A 15,764-nucleotide genomic window follows, 5' to 3' on the forward strand; every position below is an offset into this window, starting at 1 on the left:
TATGATGAGAATGAGCTCCACAAAATAATTAAATTTCAGCGGGGCGGAGGGGAGGAATGGACAAGCGGGTAGTCGGAGAGGCTTCATAAGCAACTAGTGCCCGCCGGAAGCCCCCAATAATAACCTCAATATCGGTGACTGCAACTTGGAGGCTTTTTCCCGGTCAAAGGCCCAGGGAAAGGGCGGCCATCTTTCTATAGGAATCAAGTTCAGTACTCTTCATTGAGTGAGCAGCGAAGCGCATGCGTGGCCATCTTGGTAAAGTAACAACTTAGTTATTTTATTCTCGCTCTTCGCACCACACATTTCTCACCATGTCTCCTAAAGGCACTGCTCAGTGCTCAGCTTACAGTTTACGTTCTCGACGATTGTAACAGGAAAACCCCAGAGCTGTTCACTCCCAGTGTGAGAATCCCCATGTACAGTCAAAGGGTTGGAATCCCCGTGAACAATCCCAGGGTTATTATCTCATAAGAACATAATAACATAACAGAAATAGAAGCAGGAGTGGGTCATTTGGCCCTTGGATCCTGCTCTGCCATTCAATAAGATCATGGCTGATCTGATCATGGACTCAGCTCCACATCTCTGCGCGCTCCCCATAACCCTTTATTCCCTTATCGCTCAAACATCTGTCTATCTCTGCCTTAAATATATTCAATGACCCAGCCTCCACAGCTCTCTGGAGTAGAGAATTCCATAGATTTACAACCCTCTGAGCGATGACATTTCTCCTCATCTCAGTTTTAAATGGGCAACCCCTTATTCTGAGACTATGCTCTCTAGTTTTAGTTTCCCCTATGAGTGGTAATATCCTCTCTGCATTCAACTTGTCAAGCCCCCTCGTGATCTTACATGTTTCAATAAAATCCACCTCTCCCATGTGTATCGGCCCAACCTTCTCAACTTATCCTCATAAGACAACCCCCTCATCTTTGGAATCAACCTCTGAACAGCCTCCAATGCAAGTATATCCTTCCTTAAATACAGAGACCAAAACTGCACAAAGTATTCCAGGTGTGGCCTCACCAATACACTGTACAGTTGTAGCAGGACTTCCATGATTTTATGCTTTATCCCCCTTGCAATAAATGCCAACATTCCATTTGCCTTCCTAATTACTTGCTGTACCTACATACTAACTTTTTGTGTTTTATGCACAGATACCCTCAGGTCTCTCTGTACTGTAGCAGTTTACAATTTTTCTCCATTTAAAATATAATTCGCTTTTCTATTATTTCTGCCAAAGTGGATAACCTCAGTAACTACATCTGACAAATTTTTGTACACTCATTTAGCCTGTCTATATCCCTTTGCAGATTTTTTGTGTCCTCCTCACAATTTGCTTTCCTACCCATCTTTCTATCATCAGCAAACTTGGCTGCATTAAACTTGGTCCTTTCATCCAAGTAATTAATATAGATTGTAAATAGTTGAGGCCGATCCCTGCGGCACCCCACTAGTCACTGTTTGACAACCGGAAAATGACCCATTTATACCAACTCTCTGTCTTCTGTTAGGTAGCCCACCCTCTATCCGTACTAATATATTACCCCCAACCCCGTGAACTTTTATCTTGTGTAGTAGCCTTTTATATGGCACCTTATCGAAAGCCTTCTGGAAATCCAAATACACCACCTCCACTGGTTCCCCCTTAACCACCCTGCTCATTACATCCTCAAAGAACTCCAGCAAATTTGTCAAATGTGATTTCCCTTTCATAAAGCCATGCTGACTCTGCTTGATTGAATCATGCTTTGCTAAATGTCCCGCTACTGTTCCTTAATATTGGACTCCAGCATTCTCATAATGACAAATGTTAGGCGAACTGGTCTATAGCTTCCTACTTTTTGTCTGCCTCCTTTTTTAAATAGAGGTGTTAAATTTGCAGTTTTCCAATCTGCTGGGACCCAGAACCCAGTGAATTTTAGTAGATTACAACCAAAGTATCCACTATCTTTACAGCTACTTCTCTTAAGACTCTGAGGGCCAGGGGATTTGCCTGCCTTTAGTCCTGTTATATTAACGAGTACTACTTCATTAGTGATAGTGATTGTATTAAGTTCCTCCCTCCCTATATCCGCTTGATTATCCACTTCGGTATTACTCTCAGTGACCGAGTGTTTTACTGTAATTAAACTAATCTCAGACAGTTTATGTCAGATACTAACTCCTGCATGGTCCCGGCAAACACTCCCACTCCCTCGTCCCTCCGATGTTGCTGCAGGATTGCTTTGTGCAGATGGGCTCATGGAGAGAAACACCCTGCACGGAATGATCCCAAATTGAGCATCTCCAAGGGACAAGGCTTGCAGCTTTAATCGTTCTCTGTCCTTTCCCCCCAGGTCCAGTTCCTTTGCTCAGATTCTGATAAAAGTAAATTGGGAAAAGTGCACTTTAATATTTACAGGCAGAATTAGTGCAGAGAGCTGTGCATGCGCGGACAAGCACCGCCCCCGGTGTCGATTTCCAGTGAGCAGAATAGCGCATGCGCCCTCCCCTCACCCAGCCCTGCCTGTGATCACCATTCACTCAGTGAGCGGAAAAAGATGGTTTAAAACAGCCGGGAATGGCGACACCGCGGTCCCGGGGTAAGGCAGCGAGCAGCAGCCTCCTTACAGCAGCGCAGCGCTTTGGGAGCGTGTCCGCAGATGGGCTCAGAGATCGGCATTGAGTCCGGGGGGAGTTCAGGGGGAGTCGGGGGCTTTGTGTAAGAGGCAGAGTGGACCAAGAACCAGTCTCAGTGTGTGGTGCGAGTGAGGGAAGGGAGAGGCCATTCTTGGGCTATGTGTGGACAGCGTGTGTCCAGGGTAAGGGAGACAGAATGGGCAGAATCTGCTATTTACAATCTGCTGCTTTCTCTCTCCAAACCAGCAGTGAACGTTCCTGGTTTAGTTCCGTCGGGAGGTGTGTGAGAGGCAGAGTGAGGCAGGAACTAGTTCCGGAACATGGTGTGAGTGGGGGAAGGGAGAGGCCATTCTCGGGCTGTGTGTGGATCTGTAAGGTAACAGAGAAAGTAAACCACCTCGCTCTTTAAAATCATTGCTGCCTTCTTTCCCCAAATCAGCAGTGAATGTTCCTGATTCAGTTCCAATCTCACCGTGTCTGTTCTTCTTGGACAGTGAGCAGTGGAAACACAGCTTGACAGTGAGGACGTGGGGAGTTTCACAAAGTGCATCTATTGCAGGCACCAAGAGAGGAGTGTGGGAGAAGATATTTTCAAGACCGGTTATATTGTTTCGGTGTGTTGAGTTCTCCAGAACCGTGTTGCTGGTGATCGAGAGATACATTGTTGCTCCCTCAGATACATCATATTCTCCCCTGCATCCATATCTTATAACTAATATTGTTCTCGTATTATTATTCTCAGAGCAACTTCTTTAACCAACCAGAACAAATGTGATCTTTCCTCAACCCGGAACACAAGGAACAGTGCAGGCAGCTCCTTCTCACACACAGTAAGTAGATTATCACTGGCAGAGCACAGAGGCCCAGAACTGGCCTCAATCCTATTGTCACAGGCAGCAGAAGTTGTCAGTCCCACAGTGATCCGAAGTGGCAGAGTTACATTGTGAATCTTACAGCCACATGGAGCAGTAGAATCAGATGCTGTTTCACCATTGAAACAGATCACACTGACAGGTACACTTGGCAGGTAGAGCATAAAACAGACAATCACCTATTGGAACAAATGTCAAACAGACCGTATGATCCACATTCACATACCAGAAGCTGTCGGCTACAGAGCAAAAGCTATATTCATGTTTCAGAATCTGACAGATTCAGTATTTAATCCCCCGAACATACCAGAGGATGACGGGTGCAGAATAAAACCCATGTTCCCGTACCATAGACTGACAGATACAGCATGCAACACACACCCACATATATGAAAGTGAGCACTTGCACACCAGAGAGTGACAGGTAAAGTGTAAATTTCATGTGCACATATCGGAAAACTGAAAGGCAGTAAGTAAAACTGTTACTTGCATCGCAGAAACTGATCGGGGCAGAGTAAAACCCACACACACACATCAGAAAAATGACAGGTAGCAGGCAAAATCTTCACTCACATATCAGAGAAATACAGGTAAAAAGTAAAATTGATTCTCACGTTCGCATACCAGAGACTGGCAGTTACAGAGTAAATTCCACACTCACATTGCAGGAACTGACAGGTACAGTCTAAAACACACAATCAAGCAGCAGGAACAATTAGGTACAGATTATACCCTGACTAAATAACAGAAACTGACAGGTACAGATTATACCGCACACTTACATACCAGCAACTGACAGGTACAGATTATACCCCACACTCACATACCAGAAACTGACAGGTACAGATTAAACCCCACACTCACATACCAGAGACTGACAGGTACAGATTATACCCCACACTCATATACCAGAGACTAACAGATACAGATTATACCCCACACTCACATAGCAGACACTGACAGGTACAGATTATATCCCACATTCACATACCAGACACTGACAGGTACGGATTATACCCCACACTCATATAGCAGAGACTAACTGATACAGATTATACCCCACACTCATATACCAGACACTGACAGGTACAGATTATACCCCACACTCACATATCAGAAACTGACAGATACAGTATAAAACGTACAACCACATAGAGTAATAGATAAAATTAAATAATTATACCTCATACTCACATATCAGAACTTGACAGGTACAGAATCAAACCCAGACTCCCATAACAGAGAAAGGCCCACACTCACATACCAGAGACAGATAGATAGAGTAAAACTCAGACTCACATACCAGAGACTGACTGATTCAGCATCAACACTCACCTCCATAACAAAAATTGACAGTTAGAAAGTAAAATGAATATTCTATCAGGAATTGGTGGTACCGAGTAAAACAATGCTAACATACTGAAGAATGATGTGTATGGATAGAGCTCACATCACAGATACAGCACAAAGCAAACACTCACACACCAGGAATGGAAAGATACAGAATGAAACCCACAGGCAATAACCAGAAATTGACAGGTACAGGATAAAACCCAGACTCTCCTATCAAAAACTGACATACACAGTAAAACCCTCATTCACATACCAGAGATGGACAGATACAGAGTCAAATCCACACTTCCATAGCAGACACCCACAATATTAATTCGATATTTACCTGTCGATGGATCAGAGAGTGAAAGTGTCAGTACCTATCCTATAATCGGTAGTTAGTCCCACACTGACACTGCACCGGAGATTGAAAGTGGCAGGGTCTACCCTACACTCATCTGTCAAACAGAACCTCATATGGTATCAGAGAATGAAAAAAGGCAGTATCTATCCAACTTCTATTATTAAGGAAGCAGTAGCAGTACATTTGGAGTAGCATAATTCAATTAAGCAAATTCAGCATAGTTTTATGAAAAGGAAATTATGTTTGACAAATTTGCTGGAGTTCTTTGAGGATGTGATGAGCAGGGTGGATAAGGGGGAACCAGTGGCTGTAGTGTATTTGGATTTCCAGAAGGCATGTGATAAGGTGCCACATAAGAGGTTACTGCATGAGATAAAAGTTCACAGGGTTGGGAGTAATATATTAACATGGATAGAGGATTGGCTAACTAACAGAAAACAGAAAGTCGGTATAAATGAGTTATTTTCTGGTTGGCAAACAGTGACTAGTGGGGTGCCACATGGATCGGTGCTAGGTCTTTACAATCTATATTAATGACTTGGAATATGGGACCGAGTGAAATGTAGCCAAGTTTGCTGATGATTCAAGGATGGGTAGGAAAACAAATTGTGAGGTGGACACAAAAAATCTGCAATGGAATATAGACAGGCCAAGTGAGTGGGCAAAAATTTGGCAGATGGAGTATAATGTGGGAAAATGTGAGGTTATCCACTTTGGCAGAAGTAATAGAAAGCAAATTATAATTTAAATGGAGAAAAATTGCAAAATGCTGCAGTACAAAGAGACACAAAGTATTAGTATGCAGGTACAGAAATAATCAAGAAGGCAAATGGAATGTTGCCCTTTATTGCAAGGGGGATAGAGTATAAAAGCAGAGAAGTCCTGCTGCAACTGTACAGCTTATTGGTGAGGCCACACCTGGAAGACTACGTGCAGTTTTGTTCTCTGTATTTAAACCTGCTGACACACCAGTGAGTTCACACTGGGAAGAGGCCGTTCACCTGCACTATGTGTGGGAAGGGATTCACTCAGTCATCCAGCCTGCTGACACACCAGCGAGTTCGCAAGTGACTGCAGGGTTTGGATTCTGCTCTTATCACAGACTGAATCACATCCATTCTGACAGTTGGGCTTTCTTTCTGCTGATATTGATACCCCTGTAACTGGGCTGGAACATAATATTCTGGATAGTTGACCAATTAATCAACGGGAAAAGGATCAGATAAAAAATAATTCACCCTTTAAAAAACATAAGAAATAGGCGCAGGAATAGGCCATTTGGCCACTCGAGCCTGCTCTGCCATTTAATAAGATCATGGCTGATCTGATCTTGGGCACAGCTCCACTTCCCTGCCCACTCCCCATAACTCTTCACTCCATTATCGCTCAAAAATCTGTCTATCTCCACCTTAAATATATTTAATGACCCAGTCTCCACAGCTCTCTGGGGTAGAGAATTCCAAAGATTTATGACCATCTGAGAGAAGAAATTTCTCTTCATCTCAGTTCTAAATTGGCGACACTTTATTCTTAAACTATGCCCCCTAGTTCTAGATTCCCCCACGAGTGGAAACATCCCCTCTGCATCTACCTTGAGGACTCCCCTCAGTATCATATGTTCAATAAGATCACCTCTCATTCTTCTAAACTCCAATGAGTATAGGCCCAACCTGCTCAACCTAACCCCATATGTCAACCACTTCATCTTAGAAATTAAACTTGTGAAGCTTCTCTGAACTGTCTCCAATGCAAGTATATCCCTCCTTAAACAAGCAGAACAAAATTGTACGCAGTACTCCAGGTGTGGTCTCACCAATACCCTGTACAGTTGTAGCAGGACTTCCCTGAGGGAGAGAGGAAACAGGGAATTATAGACCTTTCAGCCTGACATCGGTAGTGGGTAAAATGATGGAATCAATTCTTAAGGATGTCATAGCAGAGCATTTAGAAAGAGGTGACATGATAGGTCCAAGTCAGCATGGATATCTGAAAGGGAAATCATGCTTGACAAATCTTCTGAAATTTTTTGAGGATGTTTCCAGTAGAGTGGACAAGGGAGAACCAGTTGATGTGGTGTATTTGGACTTTCAGAAGGCTTTCGACAAGGTCCCACACACGAGATTAGTGTGCAAAGTTAAAGCACATGGGATTGGGGGTAGTGTGCTGACGTGGATTGAGAACTGGTTGGCAGACAGGAAGCAAAGAGTAGGAGTAATGGGTACTTTTCAGAATGGCAGGCAGTGACGAGTGGGGTACCGCAAGATTCTGTGATGGGGCCGCAGCTGTTTACATTGTACATTAATGATTTAGACGAGGAGATTAAATGTAGTATCTCCAAATTTGCGGATGACACTAAGTTGGGTGGCAGTGTGAGCTGCAATGAGGATGGTATGAGGCTGCAGATTGACTTGTATAGGTTAGGTGAGTAGGCAAATGCATGGCAGATGAAGTATAATGTGGTTAAATGTGAGGTTATCCACTTTGGTGGTAAAAACAGAGAGACAGACTATTATCTGAATGGTGACAGATTAGGAAAAGAGGAGGTGCAACGAGACCTGGGTGTCAAGGTGCATCAGTCATTGAAGGTTGGCATGCAGGTACAGCAGGCGGTTAAGAAAGCAAATGGCATGTTGGCCTTCATAGCGAGGGGATTTGAGCACAGTGGCAGGGAGGTGTTACTACAGTTGTACAGGGCCTTGGTGAGGCCACACCTGGAGTATTGTGTACAGTTTTGGTCTCCTAACTTGAGGAAGGACATTCTTGCTATTGAGGGAGTGCAGCGAAGGTTCACCAGACTGATTCCCGGGATGGCGGGATTGACATATCAAGAAAGACTGGATCAACTGGGCTTGTATTCACTGGAGTTCAGAAGAATGACAGGGGATCTCATAGAAACATTTAAAATGAAATTCTGACGGGTTTACACAGGTTAGATGCAGGAAGAATGTTCCCAATGTTGGGGAATCCAGAACCCGGGGTCACAGTCTAAGGATAAGGGGTAAACCATTTAGGACCGAGATGAGTAGAAACTTTTTCACCCAGAGAGTGATGAACCTGTGGAATTCTCTACCACAGAAAGTTGTTGAGGCCAATTCACTAAATATATTCAAAAGGGATTTAGATATAGTCCTTACTACTAGGGGGATCAAGGGGTATGGCGAGAAAGCAGGAATGTGGTACTGACGTTGCATGTTCAGCCATGAACTCATTGAATGGCAGTGCGGGCTCGAAGGGCCGAATGGCCTACTCCTGCACCTATTTTCCATGTTTCTGTACTGCACCCCACAGGGACCACACACTGTCCCCTCCTTGGGGCAGCTCAGGGTCAGACACTGCACCCCACAGGAATATCACACACTTCCCCCCTCCCTGGGGCAGCTCAGGGCCAGACACTGAACATACTGCATCGCACAGGGACATCACACACTTCCCCCTCCCTGTGGCAGCTCAGGGTCAGACACTGAACATACTGCACCCCACAGGGACATCACACACTGCCCCCTCCCTGGGGCAGCTCATGGTCAGACACTGAACATACTGCACCCCACAGGGACATCACACACTTCCCCTTCCCTGGGGCAGCTCGGGGTCAGACACTGAACATACTGCCCCCCACACGGACATCACACACTGCCTCCTCCCTGGGGCATCTCAGGGTCAGACACTGAACATACTGCACCCCACAGGGACATCACACACTTCCCCCTCCCTGGGGCAGCTCAGGGTCAGACACTGAACATACTGCACTACACACGGACATCACACACTTCCCCCTCCCTGGGCCAGCTCAGGGTCAGACACTGAACATACTGCACACTATACGGGGATGCACGAGCTGTCCTGTCTCTGGGGGAGTCACTGCTGGAAGGTCCACAGACAGAAGGGGAACTTCTCCAAACCTTCTGATCATGAATCCTGAGTCAGATTGATGCCGAATCCCCACATTCTGCATTGCAACCTGAGAAGCCACAGAGACCATGTGGAACCTCACGGACCCTGGAGAAGCCGCCAGACCTCAGAGCTTTGGCCCACAGATCTGGGATACTGGGTCTCCACATGGGGGGAGTGATCCCTCTGCCTCACCCCCACCCCCAGACCCCCCATGTTAGCTCCACGCTCACTGTGAGCTGCGGGGAGTTATATTTATCCACAGAAGCTCTCGTCCCCTGAAGATGCTGACTCTGGCTGGGTGCAGAAATACAAAGCAAACGTCTTCAATTCCAGCACACACTCAGGAAATGTGCCCCACTTACCGAGCACTGAACAGGGCTGGAGCAGACAACACCTCCTTCAATTTTCCTGGTCCTAGACTGAACCAGAGCAGCCCCCCCTCCCCGCCCCCCCTCATCCTCCCCTTCCCAGACCTCCCCTCACCCTCCCCTGTCCCAGACCCCCTCCCCCCCTCACTCTCCCCTGTCCCAGACTGACCCAGACCCCCCTCACCCTCCCCTGTCCCAGACCACCCTCACCCTCCCCTGTCCCAGATGCCCCCTCCCCTCACTCTTCCCTGTCCCAGACTGACACAAACCACCCCTCACCCTCCCCTTTCCCAGACTGAACCACAGCCCCTCACGCTCCCCTGTCCCAGACTGACCCAGACCGCTCCTCATCCTCCCCTTTCCAGACTTCCTGAAAGTTTTTGGTAAGGTGCTGCACAAGGGGCTGCTCTATCAGATCGAAACCCGGAACATAAGAAATAGGAGCAGGAGTCAGCCATTTAGCCCCTTGCACCTGCTCTGCCATTCAATACAATCATAGACGATCTCATCATGGATTCGGTTCCACTTTCCTGCCCGCTCCCCATAACCCTTTATTCCCTTATCGCTCAAAACTCTGTCTATCTCCGCCTTAAATATAGTCAATGACCCAGCCTGCACAGCTCTCTGCGACAGAGAATTCCACAGATTTACGATCCTCAGAGAAGAAATTTCTCCTCAATTCAGTTTTAAATGGGTGGCCCTTATTCTGAGACTATGCCCCCTAGTTCTAGATTCCCCTATGAGTGGAAATATCCTCTCTGCATCAAGCTTGTCGAAATCCCTCATTATTTTATATGTTTCTATAAGATTACCTCTCATCCTGCTGAACTCCAATGAGTACAGGCCCAACCTACTCAACCTATCTTCATAAGTCAACCACCTCATTTGAAATAAATCGAGTGAACATTCTCTTCTGAACTGCCTCCAATGCAATTATATTCTGCTTTAAAAATGGAGACCAAAACTGAATGCAGTACTCTCGGTTTGGTCTCACTAATACCCTGTACAGTTGTAGCAGGAGTTCTCTGCTTTTATACTCCATCCCCCTTACAACATTCCATTTGCTTTCCTGATTACTTGCTGTACCTGCATACTAATTTGTTGTGTTTCATGCTCAAGGACCCCCAAGTCCCTCTCTACTGCAGCATTTTGCAATTTTTTTCCATTTAAATAATAATTTGCATTACTCTTTTTTTCTGCGGCATGGGATAACCTCACATTTTCCCTCATTATACTTCATCTGCCAAACATTTGCCCACTCACTTATCCCTTTGCAGTTTTCTTGTGTCCTCCTCACAATTTGCTTCTACACCCATCTTTGTATCATCAGCATACCAGGCTACGTTACACTCAGTCCTTTCATCCAAGTCATTGATATAGATTGTAAATAGTTGAGGCACCAGCACCAATCCCTGCGGCACCCCACTAGTTACTGTTTGCCTACCAAAAAATTACCCTTTTATCCCAACTCTCTGTTTTCTGTTAGTTAGCCAATCCTCTATCCATGCTAATATATTACCCCCAACCCCATGAAATTATACCTTGTGCTGTAACCTCTTATGTGACACTTTATCGATTGCCTTCTGGAAATTCTGCTCCACAATTCAAAACGATCATGGCTGAACAGCCAAAAATCCAGGCAGTGCTTCTGACAAAGAAATCCAATGCTGGGCCCAGTAAGAACAAGTAAAGTGGACAAGATTTAATCTTTTCAGAGCCACCAACAATGTAGTACCCTTATTTAAGAAGGGAGAAAGGGACCGGCCGAGTAATTACAGGCCTGTCAGCCTAACCTCAGTGGTGGGAAATTTATTGGAAAAAATCCTGAAAGCCAGGAAAACTCTGCATTTGGAAAGGCAAGGATTAATTAGGGACAGTCAGCCCGGATTTGTTAAGGGAAGATCGTGTTTGACTAACTTAATTGAATTTTTTGAGGAGATAACCAAGAGGGTCAATGATGGTAATGCATACGATGTAGTATATATGGACTTTAGTAAGCCTTTTGATAAGGTCCCACATGGTAGACTGGTCATGAAGGTTAAAACCCATGGGATACAGGGCAAAGTGGCAAGTTGGATCCAAAATTGGCTTAGAGGTAGGAAGCAAAGGGTGAGGATTGATGGAGGTTTTTGTGACTGGAAGGATGTTTCCAGTTGGGTTCCACAGGGCTCAATACTGGGTCCCTTGCTTTTTATGGTATATATCAATGATTTAGATCTGAAGATAGGGAGTATGATTAAGAAGTTTGCAGATGACACTAAAATTGGCTGTGTGGTTGATAATGAAGAGGGAAGTCATGAGCTGCAGGAGGATATCAATCTATTGGTCAGGTGGGCAGAGCAGTGGCAAATGGAAAAGTGTGAGGTGATGCACTTTGGAACGGCTAATAAGGAATGGGTATACACATTAAGCGGTAGGCCGCATAATAGTGTAGAGGAACAAAAGGACCTTGGAGTGCTTGTCCACAGAACTCTTTTGGGAGGAAATGAAAAACATTAAATCATGGCACCCCGATCTGGGGGATGCACCAAACATTTACAAGGCCCTTTTTTGTGTTTTTCTTTTTGTTTTTGTTTTTTTTTGTAAAGTTTTTTTTTGGGCACTAAACTCATATATATATATATATTTTTCTCCAAGTGCCCCGTACAAAAGGGGAGGGGGGCACTAAAAACACCTGCAATTAAAACAAATTCAACTTTAAAACATAAAATCAAACTAAAATTTGGTTGCCGGGCGTGATGATGCACTCCAGTCCCTCCGGTGCCCACCTCTCGCAGAAGGCCGCGAGCGTACCGGTGGACACCGCGTGCTCCATCTCCAAGGACACCCTGGCGCGGATGTACGCGTGGAAGAGAGGCAGCCAGTCAGGTTGAACGACCCCCTCGACCGCCCGCTGCCTGGACCGGCTGATGGCACCCTTGGCCGTGCCCAGGAGCAGTCCTCTGAGGAGGCCCTCGGAACAACCCGCTCCCCTCCGCACAGGGTGCCCAAAGATCAGGAGTGTGGGACTGAAGTGCAGCCAGAATTTCAGGAGCAGCCCCTTTAAATAATGAAAAAGGGGCTGCAGCCTCGTGCATTCGGTAAAAACATGGAACACGGACTCTTCCAGACCGCAGAAATTGCAGGCTGCCTGGGAGCCCGTGAACTTGCTTAAAAAGTTATTGCATGGCACTGCTCCGTGCACCACCCTCCAGGCCAAGTCCCCGATAAATACTGGGAGGACCCCCGCATAGAGTGCCCTCCATCGGGGACCCACACCTCCTCCGGACGGCAAAATGGTACGCCATGGCGTGTCCAGACGGCAGGCAAGGATGGCAAAGTTGAGAGTGTGCAGGAGCAACCCGTACAGGAAACCACTCCGCGCGGAACTGAAAGGCACGGAGAAAATTTCCCCGAGGCGGCTCAAGTTGTGAGGCACCGGCTCCCGAGGGAGGTTACGGGGTTTGGCGCCGATGAGGAACTCCGTCCGGACGGGGGTCAGTTCTCGATGCACCTAACGGAGTCAGGGCCCAGAGCTGTTTTTAGCGACTCGATGGCATCGGACGCACGGCGGACGTTGGAAGAATTTATGCGCCGCGCCAGCGTGTCTGGCGCCATCCAGCCCGCTCCTCTGCCATCGAGCAGATCCCTGACCCTGGTCACCTCACCAGCCACAGCTCTCTCGTCCGACCGCCACTCAAAACCTCGGTCGTGGAGGTACGGATTCCCGAGCAGCGGCTCGTGCAGGACGGCCGCCACTCCAGCCGGTGGAGAGCTGCGCTTGGTGGAGACTTTGTTCCAGACCCTGGTGAGTTCCTTGTAAAAGACAGGCAGCTCCTGGAAGGCGGTCCTGACGCCCCCGAAGCTCACAAACAGGAGCTGCATGTCATAGTTGAGGCCGTGCTGCTGGCGGAAGAAGTACGTTGCCAGAGCACGCTACCTGGGAGGGGGCTCGACGTAAAGGTATCTCTGCAGGGTCTGAAGACGGAAAGTTGCGAGCTGGGTGCTGACGCACACCAACGACTGACCGCCCTCCCCAAGCGGGAGACTCAAGACCGCGGCAGAGACCCAGTGCTTCCTGTTGTTCCAGAAGAAGTCCAACAGCTTCTTCTGTATCTTGGTGACAGACGCAGGGGGAGGGGTCAAAGTGACCAGCCGGTACCACAACATGGCGGCCACCAGCTGGTTCATGACGAGCGCTCGACCCCTGTAGGACAGGACTCGGACCAGTCCTGTCCAGCGCCCCAGGCGAGCGACGACTTTGGCCTCCAGCTCTTGCCAGTTCGCCGGCTAGGCTTCCTCGTCGAGGCTAAGGTAGACTCCCAGATAGAGGAGATGGGTCGTGCTCCAGGCAAAAGGCCTGTGCTCCTCCGGCAGGGAGTCCACCCGCCACTGACCCACCAGGAGTATGGAACATTTCTCCCAGTTGATCCTGGCAGAGGATGCGGCCGAGTAAATCTCCTGGCACTCACGCATCCTCCGCAGGTCAGCGGGATCCTCTACCGCGAGGAGCACGTCATCGGCGTAAGCCGAGAGGACGACCTCCATGCCTGGCACTTGCAGAGCTAGTCCCGTCAACCTCGTCCGCAGGAGGTGCAGTAAAGGCTCCACACAGAAGGCATATAACTGGCCGGACATGGGGCGTCCCTGGCGTACCCCTCTCCCAAAGCGAAGGGGGGCCGTCAAGGACCTGTTAACCTTTATCAGACACGATGCGGCGGCGTACAATAGTCGGATCCGGGCGACGAAATGCGTCCTGAACCTGAAAGCGCGCAGAGTTCCGAACAGATAGTCGTGATCCACCTGTCGAACGCCTTCTCTTAGTCGAGAGATAGGAACGCGACCGACAGACCAGCCTCCTGGGAATGATGGATGAGGTCCCGGACCATATGATGTTATCGTGGATTGTCCGGCCCGGGACCGTGCAGGACTGGTCAGGGTGGATCATGTGATCCAGCACGGCTCCAAGGCGAGCAGACATCGCCCTGGAGAAGATTTTGCAATCCGTGCTGAGGAGGGAGACCGGGCGCCAGTTCTTAAAGAGGCGGAGATCGCCCTTCTTAGGCAGCAGGACGATGACTGCCCTGCGCCAAGAGAGGGGCATCTCTCTGGTCACCAGACTTTCCCCCAGTACCTGCACGTTGTCGCCCCCCAGGATGTCTCAGAATGCCCTGTGGAACTCTATGGTCAGCCCGTCCAGTCCCGGGGTTTTTCCCCTCGAGAGCCGCGCAAGGGCGCCGGTGAGCTCCGCCAGGCTTAGCGGAGCTTCCACATTTTCGGCGCCCTCTGTGCTGACTTTCGGCAGGTCCTCTCACAAAACTCTACGCGCTTCCTCACTGGACGGCTCCGGAGAGAACAGAGCCCTGTAATATTCACGGGCCCTGTTGTTGACGCCCTCCGGATCCGAGATGAGAGAGCCGTCGTCGGCCAGCAGCGTCAAGAGCTGCTTACGGACACTCTGTCTTTTTTCCAGCGAGTAGAAGAAGGGGGAGCCGCGGTCTAGATCCCGCAGGAACCGGATCCGCGACCTCACGAACGCGCCTCGGGACCCGACGAGCTGCAGGTCCTTCAGCGCGGCCTTCTTCGCTTCGTACACCATCCGCAGGGCCGGGTCCTCGACGACTTGACCGAGACGGGACTCCAGTTCGAGCACCTCTTTTTCTAGGCGGCCGACCCTGGCCGCCCGCCTCTTGGTCGACCCCCTCGCGTACTCTTGACAGAAGACACAGAAGTGAGCCTTGCCCACGTCCCACCATAGCCTCAAGGAGGGGAAGCCCCCCTGCTTCCTTCTCCAGTCGGCCCAGAAACGACGGAACGAGTCCTGGATCCGCACGTCCTCCAGCAGCTGGTTGTTAAAATGCCAGTACGCGGACCCCGTCCTCGCGCGGAGTGAAGCGAGCTCCGCTCACACCAGGTGGTGGTCTGAACACCACACCGGTCACATGGAGGCCGCCGGGACGCAGGAAACGTACGCCCGAGACACGTAAAGGCGGTTGACTCTGGACCATCCTACTCCAGGCCTAACCCAAGTAAAGGCGCGGGAGTCGGGATGGAGATTTCGCCAGACGTCCATCAAGTCGAAGGACGCGTCCAGGTCCCTCAACTTCTCCATCGCCGTCATGCTCTGCGGGGCACCGGAGCCGTCCCTCGCCTCGAGGGTGCAGTTAAAATCCCCCCCGAGGACAATGCAGTCGCCGACGTCGACGGAGCCAAGAAGAAGCGCATTTGCTGCGGTCCCGGCTGAGGGGCGTACACGTTCACGAGATGGAGTGGCACGTCCCCCAGGCGAACCGTGACGTGCAGCAAGCGGCCTGGCACGGGCTCCTTGAA

General features: G+C 48.8%; 1 long non-coding RNA gene across 1 annotated transcript in view; it reads left to right on the plus strand.

The window, feature by feature from the left end:
* The window catches only part of LOC139229906 (uncharacterized), an 81,803-nt gene continuing 66,039 nt past the window's right edge, over positions 1-15,764 (plus strand). The window contains exons 1-2 of the long non-coding RNA XR_011587853.1: positions 1-258; positions 3,371-3,458. This is a non-coding gene — a long non-coding RNA (uncharacterized lncRNA). The remainder of the gene's footprint in view (positions 259-3,370; positions 3,459-15,764) is intronic.

Source organism: Pristiophorus japonicus, chromosome 19, assembly GCF_044704955.1.
Source record: "Pristiophorus japonicus isolate sPriJap1 chromosome 19, sPriJap1.hap1, whole genome shotgun sequence".
Lineage (NCBI taxonomy): Eukaryota > Metazoa > Chordata > Chondrichthyes > Pristiophoridae > Pristiophorus > Pristiophorus japonicus.